Here is a 15,415-nt window from a genome sequence, read left to right as displayed (position 1 = left end):
GGGTGACAGGGACCCAAGTGTTTCTCACATTTTGCTATGAGAGAGATGACTTAATAAACCACTGTCTGTTCCATGTGCTTATATTGGTGGATTCACAAATGGAAAGTTCAGATTTGAAAGTCAGAGCATTTGTGGCTCTTATTTCACTAAATGTTTTTCCAAAATTCAAGTACAACCACAATTAAAAAATTTATAGTGGTCCTGTTTCCAAAAATAGTGTATACTCATCCCAGCAAATTTGTAAATGCAGAAATTTCAAGGAAACTCTATAAAAATGGAATATGCAATTGGGCATCCCAATGTCTTGGCAAATTTTGTGGCACACACTTTTCCATATCACCATGGTCGACATGTGTGTGCCCATCTGGAGCAGGTATAGTCCAGGCATGTGGTGCTTGTTCGGTGATTGATGATCTCTGTGGTGGAAGGTGGGGGCGGAGTCACGAGACACAGACTGCACAAGCAAATCCAGCAGGGCCAGCAGAGAGCAGCCCCCAGAACCTCTGTGCAACGCTGACCCTGTGGTCTCAGTGTCTGGCAACTGCTCACGAATATTCTCTAGTAATGCTGTTATGGCATTTTTGTTGGAAAACATTTTAGTAAAATAAACAAAAATGCAAAATTCAAATGTCTTTAGTATGCAGCTCCAGTCTGCAAGGTGAACTCACTGTGCAGCCTGCCTAGGGATGCACACACAGACCAGGGCCAGTGCCCCAGTAGACCCCTGCCTGCATCCTATCCCTGAACACCATTCCCTCCCCACAGTGACATTGATCCTGCTGTGGATTTGGACTCTCTGTGAATGGAACCACAAAGCAGACCTTATCTGGAATCTGGCTGCTTCTGTTCAACATCTTGTGTGTGAGACTCAGTATTTTCAGGCAGTCATGGTCAGCCATTGTCCATCCTCATGCCCTGTTAATTTACTTACATATTTTATTGTTCAGGACAATTTAAGTTGTTTTCTAGCTTTCATTGCTACAAACGGTACCCTAGGGTCATTTCTTAGGTTGAAATGCATAACTTAATTATAGGAGACAGTCAATAGATCTCTATACCCATGAGTGGACTATAACACAGATTACATAGTCAACACAATTGAGGACTTACAGGCTGTAAGGATAATGCAAATCAGTAAAGAAACCAGCTAAATTAGTAGATCATTTTTCTTTCATTAACTAGAGGGTTGTATGATGATCATTTAAATGGAAAAGAGGGGCCTGCGCTGTGGCATAGTGGGTAAAGCCGCTACTTGCAGTGCTGGTGGCATCCCATATGGGTACTGGTTCAAGTCCTCTTTTTTTTTTTTTTTTTTTTTTTGACAGGCAGAGTGGACAGTGAGAGAGAGAGAGACAGAGAGAAAGGTCTTCCTTTTTGCCGTTGGTTCTCAGCTTTCTTCTATGGCCTGGGAAAGCAGTAGAAGATGGCTCAGGTCCTTAGGCCCTTGCACCCATGAGGGAGACCTGGAAGAAGCTCCTGGCTCCTGGCTTTGGATTGGCCCAGCCCCAGCTGTTGCAGCCATTTGAGGAGTGAATCAATGGATGGAAAACTTTTCTGTCTCACCCTCTTTCTGTAACCCTATCTCTCAAATAAATAAAAAAAATTTTGAAAAAAGAATATTGGGTTTTCTACCTCTTATTATTTGTAGGGATTCCTCCTAAATTTTTCATATGAATCCTTAATAGATGTATGTATTATCATATGGGTTCCAGCATTGCAGGTGGAGGCTTTACCCGCTATGCCACAGCTCTGGCCCCTCTTTTTACTTTTCATATTTCAATGTACAACCCATCTAGAATGGATTTTTTTGTTTATGATGTAAATGAGGAGGCAAGAAATGGCAAAGTGTATGATTTATTTATTTTGAAACTCTAGCAACATAGAAGATGTGGTATCAGTGCAAAGTTTAAAAGTAGACAAATGGGGCCGGCGCTGCGGCTCAATAGGCTAATCCTCCACCCAGCAGCGCCGGCACCCCGGGTTCTAGACCCGGTCGGGGTGCTTGATTCTTTCCCGGTTGCTCCTCTTCCAGGCCAGCTCTCTGCTGTGGCCCAGGAAGGCAGTGGAGGATGGCCCAAGTGCTTGGGCCCTGCACCCCATGGGAGACCAGGACAAGCACCTGGCTCCTGCCTTCGGATCAGCGTGGTGCGCCGGCTGCAGTGCGCCAGCCGTGGCTGCCATTGGAGGGTGAACCAACAGCAAAAGGAAGACTTTTCTCTCTGTCTCTCTTTCTCACTATCCACTCTGCCTGTTAAAAAAAAAAAAAAAGTAGACAAATGGAACAGAAAACAGATTCAGAAACAAATCAATGCCTATGTGAGTAGATTTGTGAGAAGACAATTCTTAGCAGATAACGAAAAGTGGTGTTTTTTCAATTAATAATTCTGAGTCAGGGCCGATGTTGTGGCATAGCAGTTGAAGCCACCATCTGCAATGCCATCCCATATGAGCACCAGTTTGATCTCAGCTGCTCTACTTCCCATCCAGCTCAGAATGCTAATGTGTCTGGGAAAGCAACAGAAGATGACCCAAGCTCTTGGGCCCTTGCATCCATGTGGAAGATCTAGATGAAGGTCCTGGCTCCTGACTTCAACCTGGCCCAGCAGAGTGAACCAGCAGATGGAAGATTTCTCTCTCTCTCTCTCTCTCTCTCTCTCTCTCTCTCTGTCCCTGTCTGTCTTTCCCTCTCTGTGTAACTCTGACTTTCCGATAAATAAATCTTTAAAAATAATTCCGAGTCAACAGCACATCCACATGGAAAAATAAAACTTGCCTCCTCTTTTCATCAAGGACTCCAAGGGATAAATTAGATATCAATTTATTTTTTACTGTAAAATTCTAATTTACAGAAAAAGCTCAGTAGGAGTCATTATTGTGGTACAAAGGGTCAAGCCACCACTTGCAGCATCAGCATCCCATATCAGAGTGCCAGTTGAGGTCCCAGCTGCTCTGTTTCTGGTCCAGCTTCCTGCTTGGGCCCTTGAAATTCATGTTGGAGACCAGGACAGGGTTCTTGACTTCTGGTATAAACTGGCCCAGCCCTGGCCATTGTGGCCATGGGGGAGTGAACAAGTGGATGAAATATTCATTCTCTCTCTCTCTGCATTTTTAATGAATGAATGAATGAATAAATCTTAAATAAATAAAAAAACCTTGATGAAAAGTTGGCTTGCAATAATTTTTATGGAGGTGATGTGACTTCTTTTCCCTGCCCCCTCCTTACCCAAACTCCAGTGAAAATTCCTTCCAAAAATTAAATGCAGAAGAATATGTGTAAATATGTCTTTCTTAAAATACAAAAGCAAAAAAGAAAATAACTCTAGATAAAATCCCAAAAATGAAAAAAAGAACTCTAATTATCCTAAGGAAATTGAAAATCAATTAGAAGTCATGAAAAATACTACAATACATCTAAGTGGCAAAGACTTTACAGACTTACTGTGTGAAATGCTTTTACAAATAAATATAAAACACAAAAAATTAAAATTAAAACACAGGAAGGAACATAAAAAAGTCATATCAGAGAGATGGAAAATCACAAACACATGTAAAATAGGAATGTTAATTTGATCAACAATGACCTAACAGTTCCTCTACTGGACCAGTAAGGATATTTTAAAATTATTTCTCCGATTTTGTGCAGTTACACAAACGCAAAGATTGATATTCCTGAGGAGGGTGTTGGGCATGATAGTCAAAACCAAGTTCACACCCACGGCTTCTGAATGGAAGTGATGGGGGCAGCCTCTGGTCAGCTCAATGTTGAAAATGTCCCTGTTCCCGAACCCTCTCTTTCTCCCCATCCCTCCAGCTAAAAATGGTGACACTTTGGGAGACACATGTGAAGAGTAACCAAGGCCCCCGCAGGACTCTGTGGGGAAGAACCTGAACACAATTACTCTCATTTGTTCTGTGAGAAGGAATCGCTGCCTTATTTCTTGCTGTCTTTGTTGCCTTAGTCCTTGAAATGGGGACACTAGGATTTAAAAAGTGGAATGAGTGGCACTGACGGGGCAGCTACATCGTGGGCTTGCAGAGACCACGCGAAGTTAGAAAACCTCAGTGCAGGGAGGGAATGGGCACGGCTGTCCTCACAACTAACTCGGAAGGCAAACGCCTGCTGTTAGAGCTGCAGCGCTAGGGGAAGGGATCAGGAAAACGTGGAATCCGAGGGCGCATGGCCTTTCTGGTGCCAGTATTACAAGATGGCACAACTGGCAGTCAGGGAAAACCGAGTTTCGCCAAGGGCAATGCGTGTGCCCAGAGTCCTGCAATCCCCGGGATGGAGAGTGCTGCGCCTTGCAAAGGCGGAGAAGCCGCCGCTTAGGCGCGCAGTGTCGCCGGCTCACAGAGGAGTCGGGAAGGAGCAGCGCGGGAAGAAGGGCTTTTTCAACAGCAAGATGAAAGCAAGGCGCTCTGGCTGGCGCGGCTTTCCCCCAGGCTAACAGCGTAGCCTGAGGTCACCAGGGGGAAGCCACTGCCACCTGCAGCGCGCTGTGTGGCCAAGCTACAGTGTTCAAGTGAGGAGCACCGCGACCGAGGCGCGCTCAGGGACGTGGCAGACAGCCGTGCTCCCGAGGCTGAGCAAGTCCAGAGGCCACGCTGCGAGAGAGGTGTTGAGTGCGGCCCTTATCCAACACTGGGCACTCCCCGGAGGTTCCAGAAGGCCGCGCTGCGGGAGCACTGAGACCTGAGCGTGACAGCAACAGCTCTGCCCTCAGCGTCTAACTTCAGCCCTCTCAGGGAGCCTGCTGGCTGCCTGCTCACTTCTCTGTCTTCTGCTGTAACTGCCTACGCGGCATTCCGTTTGTCTCCATGCTTTAGAAGAATATAATAAGGTAGGGCCCAAAATGTGTCAGCTATGATGGCTCTGATTTTGAGAAAAAAATGCTAATTACACAGGATACACAGAATGACAAAGTGATCGATAACCCATAAATAAAATCAGTCAAAGTAGATAAATTGAAATCAGTGTAGCAGTCTTATAATGATTACAGTTCCTGTCCAAGAAGAATAAAAAGATGACATCAACAAATGAAATAAGCTATGCAAAGGAGCCCTTTTCACTGTGTATTAACTGAAAAATTTTTAAAAATTCTATAATTGCAAAAATATCTAAAATTTTAAATGTATTTGGATGATTTGATACTATTCTGGACACCAGAGAACACAGCACTAGTAAACTAAAAATGTTGGACATATGTTCCACTCTCCAGTGTTGGGCATTTTCCAACAATTGTACTGGTTTAGAAGAAGAACCACTTTGGGCAAAATCCAATGGCTTTTTTTTTTTTTTTTTACTGTTTAATGGGGGTAATGTTGGCAACTGTTTATTTATTTATTTGAAAGGCAGAGTTACAATGAAAGAAGGAGGGACAGACAGAGAGAAGAAGAGAGAAACAGGAGAGAGAGAGAGAGAGACAGAGAGAGAGAGAGAGAGCTTTCAAACACTGGTTTAATCCCCAAATGGATGCAATAGCCTGGGCTGGGCCATATTGAAGCCAGAAGCTGGGAGCTCCATCTGGTCTCCCATGTGTGTGGCAGGGATGAAAGCACGTGTGCCATCTTCCACTACTTTTCCAGGTGCATTAGCAGGGAGCAGGATCCTAAGTGGAACAGCCGGAACATGACATGGCACCTATATGGGGTGCTGGTGTCATAGGTGGGAGCATTTAACCTACTACTCCACGATGCCTGCCAACTCACAATTTCTTAACTGGTTTTTGAAGGCCTCATTAATACTTTCTGGATCCTACATGGTTTTGAAATAGGAGTCTGTGAAAGGAACAGGTTCTAGGACTTTGTATTCTGACAGTCTTGCTGATATCAATCCTCTTTTAAATTTTTCCCAATATAAACAAAACCATACATTTAAGTTCATGAGTTTGGTCCTTCATTGCTATGTCACTGCCTGCTATCACACAATATCCATTTTCACCCACAATCAGGAAGCAGATGCACAGAACCAAAACAATGCTGATAGTTTTGACGAAGACATCCGTTTCCTAGATTTTTATACATCATCTGAGAGGCACAAACGTCTTTATTATATATGAGACTTAACAATGAAAAATCGAAAGTGAAACACTAAGTGATTGGTGGGTATGTAAATATAACACAGTTAAATACACTCAGGAGAGTAGTGGGCATTCATTAAAAAAAATGATAAATAGCAAGCATTTTTGCAAGAGAAGAACCTTATGAATGAAATGTGAGATGGTACCCTGTAGTAGAAGATGAAAATTGAGCATTTCTCAGAATTTTTTAAATATTAAAATTCTCATTGTGAACTCAGAGATATCTAAGAATATTCCATTTATCTGTATTAACAAAACAGTTTTTTAAAAATTTATTGTTATCACAATTAGATTGGAAAACCATTCAATTGCTTTCTCCCATAGAGATGTAGTTCTTTTGCACTTAAAACAATTTTCCTTTATCTTACTCAAAGAAATCTAAAAATTATGTAAATGTAGATTCATGGAGATGATCCTGTTTTCCAAACTCACAGTTGGTCAATGTTTATATTAAAAAAGTTAATGAGATAGAATAGCAGATGCCCTAAACAGCACTCTGGCCTCAGAATCAGTTCTTAAGGCAATTAGATCTGGCTAAAAAGCCCATGAGAGTTTCTCAGGCATGGAAAGCCAAGATACTGTGGCAAAAAAAAAAAATGACCTACACGAAAGATCTCTGTGAGTGAGATCCCAGTGGAAAGAATGGGCCATCAAAGAAGGAGGTACCTTTCTCTGAAGGGAGGAGAAACCTTCCACTTTGACTATGGCTTTGTCTAAATAAGATCAGAGTTGGTGAACTCAAGAGGCTTCCATAGCCTTGGCAGCTCATGACAAGAGCCTAGGGTGATCACTGATGTCATAAATAAGAGTGTCAATTGTTAAATCAATAGTGGGAGTCACTGTGCACCTACACCCCATGTAGGATCTCTGTCCTTAATATGTTGTACTATGCGAATTAATGGTCAAACTAGTACTCAAACAGTACTTTATATTTTGTCTGTGTGGGTGCAAACTGCTGAAATCTTTGCTTAGTAAATTACTAAGTTGATCTTCTGTATATAAAGATAATTGAAAATGAATCTTAATGAAGAATGGGATGTGAGAGGGAGTAGGAGATGGGGTGGTTGTGGGTAGGAGGGAGGTTATGGGGGGAAAACCACTATAATCCAAAAATTATACTTTGGAAATTTATATTCATTAAATAAAAGTTTTAAAAAAAGTTAATGAGACATTGTGGTCATGGAGAAATTTTATACAGAGAGGTTTCATATACATCATGGAAAATTTCATTTACCATAAGCAAGCTGATCATAAATTTGATGTTTATTTTCTACTAGTAAATTGACATTGTATATTAATCCAAACTTTAGCTCACTTTTAAGATTATCCTTCAATTTCTTTCTTTCTTTTTTTTTTTTGACAGGTAGAGTTAGACAGTGAGAGAGAGAGACAGAGAGAAAGGTCTTCCTTCCGTTGGATCACCCCCCAAATGGCCCCTATGGCTGGTGCGCTGCAGCCAGCGCGCTACGCTGATCCGAAGCCAGGAGCCAGGTGCTTCCCTCCTGGTCTCCCATGCAGGTGCAGGGCCCAAGCACTTGGGCCATCCTCCACTGCCTTCCCGGGCCACAGCAGAGAGCTGGACTGGAAGAGGAGCAACTGGGATAGAATCTGGTGCCCCAATGGGGACTAGAATCCCGGAGTTCTGGCGCCACAGGCAAAGGATTAGCCAAGTGAGCCATGGCGCCGGCCTATCCTTCAATTTTATAATGTGCATTTTAAAATGGCTTACCCATGTATACACCAGTATACTCACTTGTACATGTCAGCATTAACATTCATAGTTGTTTTTTGGCTGAAATTTGGGGTTTTGAAATTCTGCAGACTGAATCCACGAATGTTTTACATGAACTGAGCCAGGGTCTTTCCATGGGTAAGGGGTCCTGGTTTCACACTGCTCTGTGGTGGGCACAGGTCCCCTGGTGGAGAACCAGAGTCCTGCAGCCATCTGAATGTGAAGACTTCCTGTAACCCAGCCTGTCCCTCATGGATTTAGGAATTCCCTCTGTTGTGCTGGCAGAGATAGGTCCAGGCTATCTCAGATTTAATCCCTTGAACATAAGTAATCTGGGGGCATGAGTCTGAAAAAACTTAAAGCTGCCTCTCTGACAGCTGAGACAGTTAATCCCCGGCACTGTTGGCCATCTGTAGAGTAGGGAACACCATTTATATTATATTTTGACGGGTAGCACAACCCACCAATGAGAGGCCTTTGACAGGCACCTGCTCACTTTCTGTTACAGCTCCCAGATTTCCTCCCCCAGCTTTTGCAGCCAGCTCGCCCCCACAGAAGTCAGCTTCTTCTAAAGACGTGATTCTGGGACAGGGCACTGGGTCATCTCAGAGACTAACTTCCACAGGGGGAAAATTTTACAAGATGTTCATCTTCGGGGTGTACTAAGCACTTGAATCTAAAGATTCATCCAGAAAACATCTGATCTTCACACATCAGCATGATTCAGCCGAAGACAGTGACAGTATGGAAAGTTTTGGCTCTAACAAAAACTTGTTTCAAAATCTCAAAACTTTAATAATTTAAACAATTCCACTTTTCTTTGTATATCCTTTTGTTCTATTTTAAAAAGATTAAAAAGCATAAAATACACTTTTTGAGATTTTATTTATTTGACAGATAGAATTACAGAGAGAGAGAGAGAGAGAGAGAGAGAGAGAAAGGTCTTCCTTTCGTTGGCTCACTCCCCAAATGGGTACAACGGATGGAGCTGCGCCGATCTGAAGCCAGGAGCCAGATGCTTCCTCCCAGTCTCCCATGTGGTCACGGGGGCCTGAGTACTTGGGCCACCTTCTACCGCTCTCCCAGGCCACAGCAGAGAGCTGGAGTGGAAGAGGGCAGCCAGGACTAGAACCCGGCTCTCATATGGGATGCTGGTGCCGCAGGCAGAGGATTAGCCTAGTGTGCCATGGCATCGGCCCCAAAATATACTTTTTAACCATAAAAATAATGGAAATCCTTTTCAGGTTATGGGGCCTAGCAGAAATATACAAGAGCAGTGACACCTAGAATATTGTCACCTCAGGATAACACACCCTGCATCCCCTTCCTTCTCCATTCATGAGCATGTGCACACACACACACACACGTGCGCACACAAGCCCTATAACAAGATAAACCACAAATGCCTTACTCTTTTGTAATGATGGACACCTTTTCTTCATTCTCTTCTCTAAACAGAGATTCAAATACTCAGTGAAACACAGAAGGAATCTGGTTACTTTTCATGGTAAAATTATCAACAAATATATATTTACATATAATCACACACAGGTATATAGTAGTTTTTACATCCTGGTATATTATTTCATTTCGAACTGAAAATCATGGTGAATATCCTCTGGTAACTGAAATCTGGGCTGGGTTCTTGGGAAATTTTCCTGATATTTGATGACAAAGCATTATGTGGGAAAAGTATTAAGAGAGGATCACATCTGAGTCAACAGATCCCTCCCTAAGTATCATTCTGAGGAGAAAGTGTGGCAGAAGCAGTGAGACAATGTTTTTACACCAGACACCAAATGACCTACCAGATGCCCTTATGAGAATGAGTTCAAGGAAGCTCTCAGCCAGAGAGCATGGAGACCCATGTAAGAGCCTCCAACCAGAAAGGGCACTCATGGCTGTGGCATTTGCATGGGTAGAAGACACCCTCCAGTTCACATGCAGACGTGGATCTGTGTGTTACAGAGAATGGTCTCGAGTCAGTTACAGGGAAGAAATAAGGAGAAAGAATGACACTCATGCTATAATTTATTTATGTGAATTTTAATAAAAACTTTAACAGGATGGTTCTAATGATGATTATAGATAAATATAGGGAAATGAGAAAAATATATTGCAAGTACACATTAAACTGATGACAAAGAGGCCTCACACTCTCCTAGGCACATAGTAATCCTAGGTGGGGCTGGGAACTGAGTGCCATCGTCCACTCCCTGAGCACCCAGTGAGTTCTGAGGCCATCTGTCCCTGCTGTTCTGGGGACTCAGTCAAGATGACATTCACAGTGGCCTGATCTTCTTGGCCTTCAGGCTGTTGCTATCCCTCTAGTACAGGGCCCCCACCAAGAAGGACATCTTGTAGCTGCAGAGAGAGTGGCAGCTGTGAGTCACGAAGAGCCTCACCTCAGGCTGGCTCCCAGGCCCTACCCAGCAGCAGCAGTCCTGGAGCCCAACAGTCCCCGAAGGACATGGCCTGCTGCAGACAAGGAACCATGGATACCACTCTCTGCAGCTGCACAACAGGGAGAGCCTCCCCCATGCCTCAACCTGGGCTTCCCACATTCCCTACCCAGCCCTCACCTCTCTGACTCACTGAGACTCTCCATGGATTTGAACCAGAGTCCAAATGATGCATCAGGCTGAAAGCTATATTCAGTGGCTGCCACCAGCAGCTGATTGTCTTGAAGCACCTTGATCTCCTGGGGCCAGCGGGACAGACAGGACACTGAGAGGCCTGCACTGGGAATGCTGTAGGGGCCTGGTGGGGGAGGGGCTACAGGGATGTCCTCTGGGTTTGTTCTCTACAGAGGACTCCTCCCTTCTGATCCCGTCCAGGCTCTGCCCTGTCCTCAGACTTGGGTTGAAACAGCCTCTCCTCCAGGGGGTTCTCCTTGATTCCAGTCCCCTACTCACACCCTCCCCAGGCATGGGTCTCCCGCTGTATACACTAAGTCCTCCAGATAAAGCAAAGGTGCAGGGGTGAAGCCTGGAGGTCCCACCCGGGGCATGCAGCTCTGACCCCCATGTACCCTCCCTGCCCCCGGGTGAGGGCACAGCTGCTCACCCTCTTCATTTTATCTATGTTGATCTCTTCCTGGAAGGCAGACGAAGTCCATCAGAACAGCCCCAGCCTGTGATTATCTTCTGTGTCTCTCCTCTCCTGTGGCTCAGCACCACCAGTGCCTGGCAGAGATGTGCAGGGAAGAGTATTTAGACCTTGGTCAGGCTCTGGGTTCTGCAGAAGGATACATGGCAGTTGAAGTTCAGGGACCTGCTGGGTTAATCCTGGCAGATGACAGGCAGAGAAACTGAGGCCTGGGAATGGACGGGGGTGCTCAGCCATCTGGCGGGGGGGGGGGGCAATTTCCACCAGAAGCTGAGGCAGCTCAGCCAGGACCTCATGCAGCTTTGCAGTCAGGGGTTCTGTTGCCTCAGCCCTCAGGGAACAGGGATGGTTGCCTGATTGTAGGCTCTGTTCCTTACCAGGGAGATGCAGGTGACCCCACCCTAGGGCAGTAGGAGCTATGGCCTAAGGCTCAGTCCAGGCACCTCCCCTAGGCCTCAGGGTCCAGGTGCCCAACCCACCCACCTCATGCTGACTCACATCCACAAAGTTCACTGCAGTGTCCAGCAGGTCCGGGTACTGGAGGAAGGTTCCAAGGAAGGGGACGGCTCCCTGCACCATCAGGTGATGGTGATGAGCACCTGCTCTCAGGTGCCACCCAAGACCTGGCCCCTGAGATCTGCTCCACTCCAGCTCTGGACCCCTGCCCAGGTCTCCAACTGGGAGTCATCCAGGAACCCAAACTGCTTCTCCTCATTCTCTCTCTATCCTCCCAGCTGCCTCCAAGGACAGCAGACAACACAGAGGCCCCTGGGAGGATGCCAACAATTCAGATAGGTCCTGTGGCCCCAGCCTACCTCAACCCCAAGTGCATGGTGATCCCAGCTGCTCTAGGCCATGGTCATGGTCTCTCAGTGGAGGTCTCTTAGGTACTGTGCGAGAGAGCAGAGAGGCTGCAGGAGGAAGGCCCTGCTCCCTTGACTTTTGCCACAGTAGGAGGGAGGAGCCCCTCATGCCATGGGCACACTCACTTTCTTCTGCTGCTGCTGCCTTATCTGGGCTTTCTGGGAGTTCTGCTCCAGATCAGCCAACTTGAGAGTCTCGATCTGCCAGGGTTGTGTCAAGGTCAGTGAGAGTGTCCTCCCCTCACCTGCACACACTGTGCCCCTCACCATGGGCTATGGATGTCTGGTTCCCAGAATTAGCACAATGACCCCAACACCCCAATCCCACCGGTGTGCTTTGTCTGATTCATGCAACTCCCACTCTCAACTGGGATGGTCTTGGGTGAGGGGTCAGGACCCCCTGGGCCTGCTCCCCATCTAGGTGGGGTGCGGGGCTTCCCCCACCTCACAGGACTCCTAAGATCTCAGGGCTACCTTTCTTCTCACCGTGCCCCTGGGAGGAGGTCCAGACCCTGCACCCCCATCCCCTCCCTCAGCTTCACTGACGCCCTGTCCAGTCTGCACAATAGGCTCATCATGCTCCATCCTATACATGAGAAGACAGAGGTCAAATGTGGCAGGGACTGGTCTAAGACCCCATAGACAGCCCTGAACCCTAACTAGAGGCCCCATCCTACTGCCTTAACCTCTCTGCCGGCAGCACCCCTGGCCAGGAGCACATCCCATGGGCTCTCTAAGTATGTCCTTGTCCCTGGAAAGCCCAGCCATGATGGGAGAGGGACAGGGCATCTCAGAATGCCTGGCTGATGGGTCCTGCCCACCTAACCCCTCTGGAAGATCTGCCTTACCAGGTGGGTTTGAGACCAGAGCAAAGTTTCCTCTCAGATACCCTCAAGCAGTCCCAGTACAAAGCTGTGTCCCTTTCCACTCAATGAATGATCTCAAGAGGCCATGTCTGAGTGTCAGGCAGAGCCTTCCCAGGTAGTGGGTGACACTTTGCTTCCTGGCTTAGGCAGAAGGCTCTGAGATCTAGATAGGAAGGAGCCACTGGAAGTATATAGTCTGAGATACTTCTCCAGATTCACCATTGCCCCTGGGCAAGGGGGAGAATCCCATGTGTGTCACTGATTTGGAGTTTGTGTGCGTGTGTGTGTGTGTGTGTGTGTGTGTGTGTAGGGAGGGCAGATTTGACATCACAGCAACCACATGGATCAGTACCTATTGGCCCAGAGGAACCTAAAGCTGGGGAGCCCATTTGACCATGTGGGCCCTGGGAATCCGTGCTGTGTCACCAATGGTGCAGGCTGGGCAGCCCTTCCATGGAGGTCCTGAACATGTGGAACCCTAGGAGGGCCTGCCTTCCTGAGAAACTGTGGGGCAAAATGGAGGAAGGAAGGAAGCTGTGCTTGCCGCATCCACCCCAAAGCCTGGAGAAGCGGGACCAGCATGGAAGCCAGAGGCCCACAGACGCTGCCAGCCCCAGTGAGAGCCCAGCTGCATGCACTGCAGCCCATTACCATTGCCCTGTGACCCTCATAACCTACCCCTGTGATCACACTGTTCTCTTTTCCTGTTGTCCCAAACAGCAGAGGGATTTTTCATGTTCACTTTCAGACCTAATAATCACTTCTGGCCCAGTACCTTTCTAACCCCAACTCTCCCTGTCCCTTCCTAACCCTTGTCCCCACACCCTGGCCTCCACTTTACCTTCATGAGCAGATCCCAGTTCAGGGCGCTCTCCTTTGTACAAATGCATTGAAATCTTTGGGAGCGTTTTCTGTCAGGAGGGGAAAAAGGAAGGGAATGCTTGGGTATAGTGTTGAGGGCAGTGATATTGATTCAAATCCCCTTTATTCAAGAACCCAGATGATCCACACTGCCTGGGTGAGTTTGTCACTGGCTTCTCTGAGCTCTTAGGGCCCAGGGAGCTGTGCAGGGAGCTCTCAATTTCATTGCCTGGGCCCTTTTGCCTCCTCCTGAGGATCTCTGTTTTGTTTCAAGTTCATGTGCACAGGAGTTTCAGTGCTGCATGGTATGCAAGTGCAAGAACTTAATTTTGCAACACTCTGTTCCTGACACTAAAGAAAACATCACACACAAAGCCAACCAACTCCTAGTCTCCCTGTGCCTGTACACAGCCCCTCCCAAAGTCATGCCTCAAACAGATGCCCAGAGAGCCACAGGAGGGCAGTGGTAGCATCCCGTATGCCACCCTCACTTGAGGATTGTGTTCAACCCATGGCAGGAGCCCAGGTAAAAGGTGAGCATGAACCCTGGGACAGGTGAATCAAATCAGCACCCCTCTCTGGCAGGAAGGGCCCAGGGATTGTGCAGAGTCAGAACTTATGAATAGACTATACTCTGAGAAAGCAAAGTGACTCATTCCTGATTGGCAATAAGGGAGCTCCTGGGTCTCCCACAGCTTACCCTGGCCACCTGGATCCAGTGTTCCACCACCTGGACCCATGGCTGTTGTACTGGGGTCCCCCAAGCATGTAAACAGAACACAGTTGGATACATTGTTGTACTGGGTGATGACAGTGTGGGCAGTGGGGTCCAGGTGCTCCATGATATTCTTGTTACTCTGGGTCCAGAAGGAGGCCAGGCAGTGATGGGGCACCACATTCTGAAACAGGTCCTGGGGGGATGAGAGTCTCCCATGGGCATGACAACCCCCATGCAGAGAGCACGGATACCCACCATCCTAGGAAGTAGGCAGTGCTCTGAGCTGCAGCTCAGGAAGCTTCACATAGGGCTCACACCTATGGGTGCAGCCGGATTAGGTTCTCTGCCCATGGTGCCCAGGACCTGATGGCCCAGAACCCAACCCTGGAGAGAAGATAGAGGCATTTTCTCCTGGGCACCCTCACCATCTCCTCATCCTCTGCCCATCCCATTTGACCCTGTGGTTCATGTGCTCATCCTACTGCTCCTCCCTGTGGCAGATACAATAAGGAGCTGTGTTTGGGAATCTGCTCTAGGACCCGGTACACCTCTGGTGGCTAATCAGTGCCCAGGCATCCTGGGCAGAAGGATGGGTGACAGGAGGACCTGGTTGTACCTCACTGAGTCTCCTCCACCATCTCATTGATCAGACCATACCTGGCCTCTCAGTAGATGTGCAGCTGGCACCACGTGTGTTCAGTCTCTGCTGCCCACCTGGGACAGGAAGGCTTGTGAGTTAAGAACATACTCCAGGTCACATAGTTGGTGAGACATGCAGCCTTCAGTGGACTCAGGTCACTGGATTCTGGTCAGGGCTGATGTGGGACAACTGGTGACAGGGATGTCCTGGCCTGGCCCTACCCACCAGAGCTGACTGTTTATGGAATCTATTAGAGTCAGCCGCTCTGCCAGCAGCCTGGGGAGAAAGCAGTGATGTCAGCCATCTCTTCCCCAGAAAGGTCCTTTGCAACCCATGGATGTTTATTGGAGGCCTTTGGAGCTGGCCCTGGTGCTGATTCTGCACATGATGGAAGGGTCAGTGCTGAAATTGAGGCTGGCTCCAGAGCAGACACTAGTTCTGCCTGTGGTGCAGGTGCTGGCTCGATAGCCAGTGTTTGGAAAGACTGGAGCTCTACAAATAGATCAGGATCAGGGAGAAAAGAAAGGTTCACTGACATTAATCACTTTCC

This window comes from Oryctolagus cuniculus, chromosome 6 (assembly GCF_051225735.1).
Source record: "Oryctolagus cuniculus isolate XC-2025 breed Fujian yellow rabbit chromosome 6, ASM5122573v1, whole genome shotgun sequence".
In the NCBI taxonomy this organism is placed as follows: Eukaryota; Metazoa; Chordata; class Mammalia; order Lagomorpha; family Leporidae; genus Oryctolagus; species Oryctolagus cuniculus.
This window is presented reverse-complemented; position numbering follows the sequence as displayed.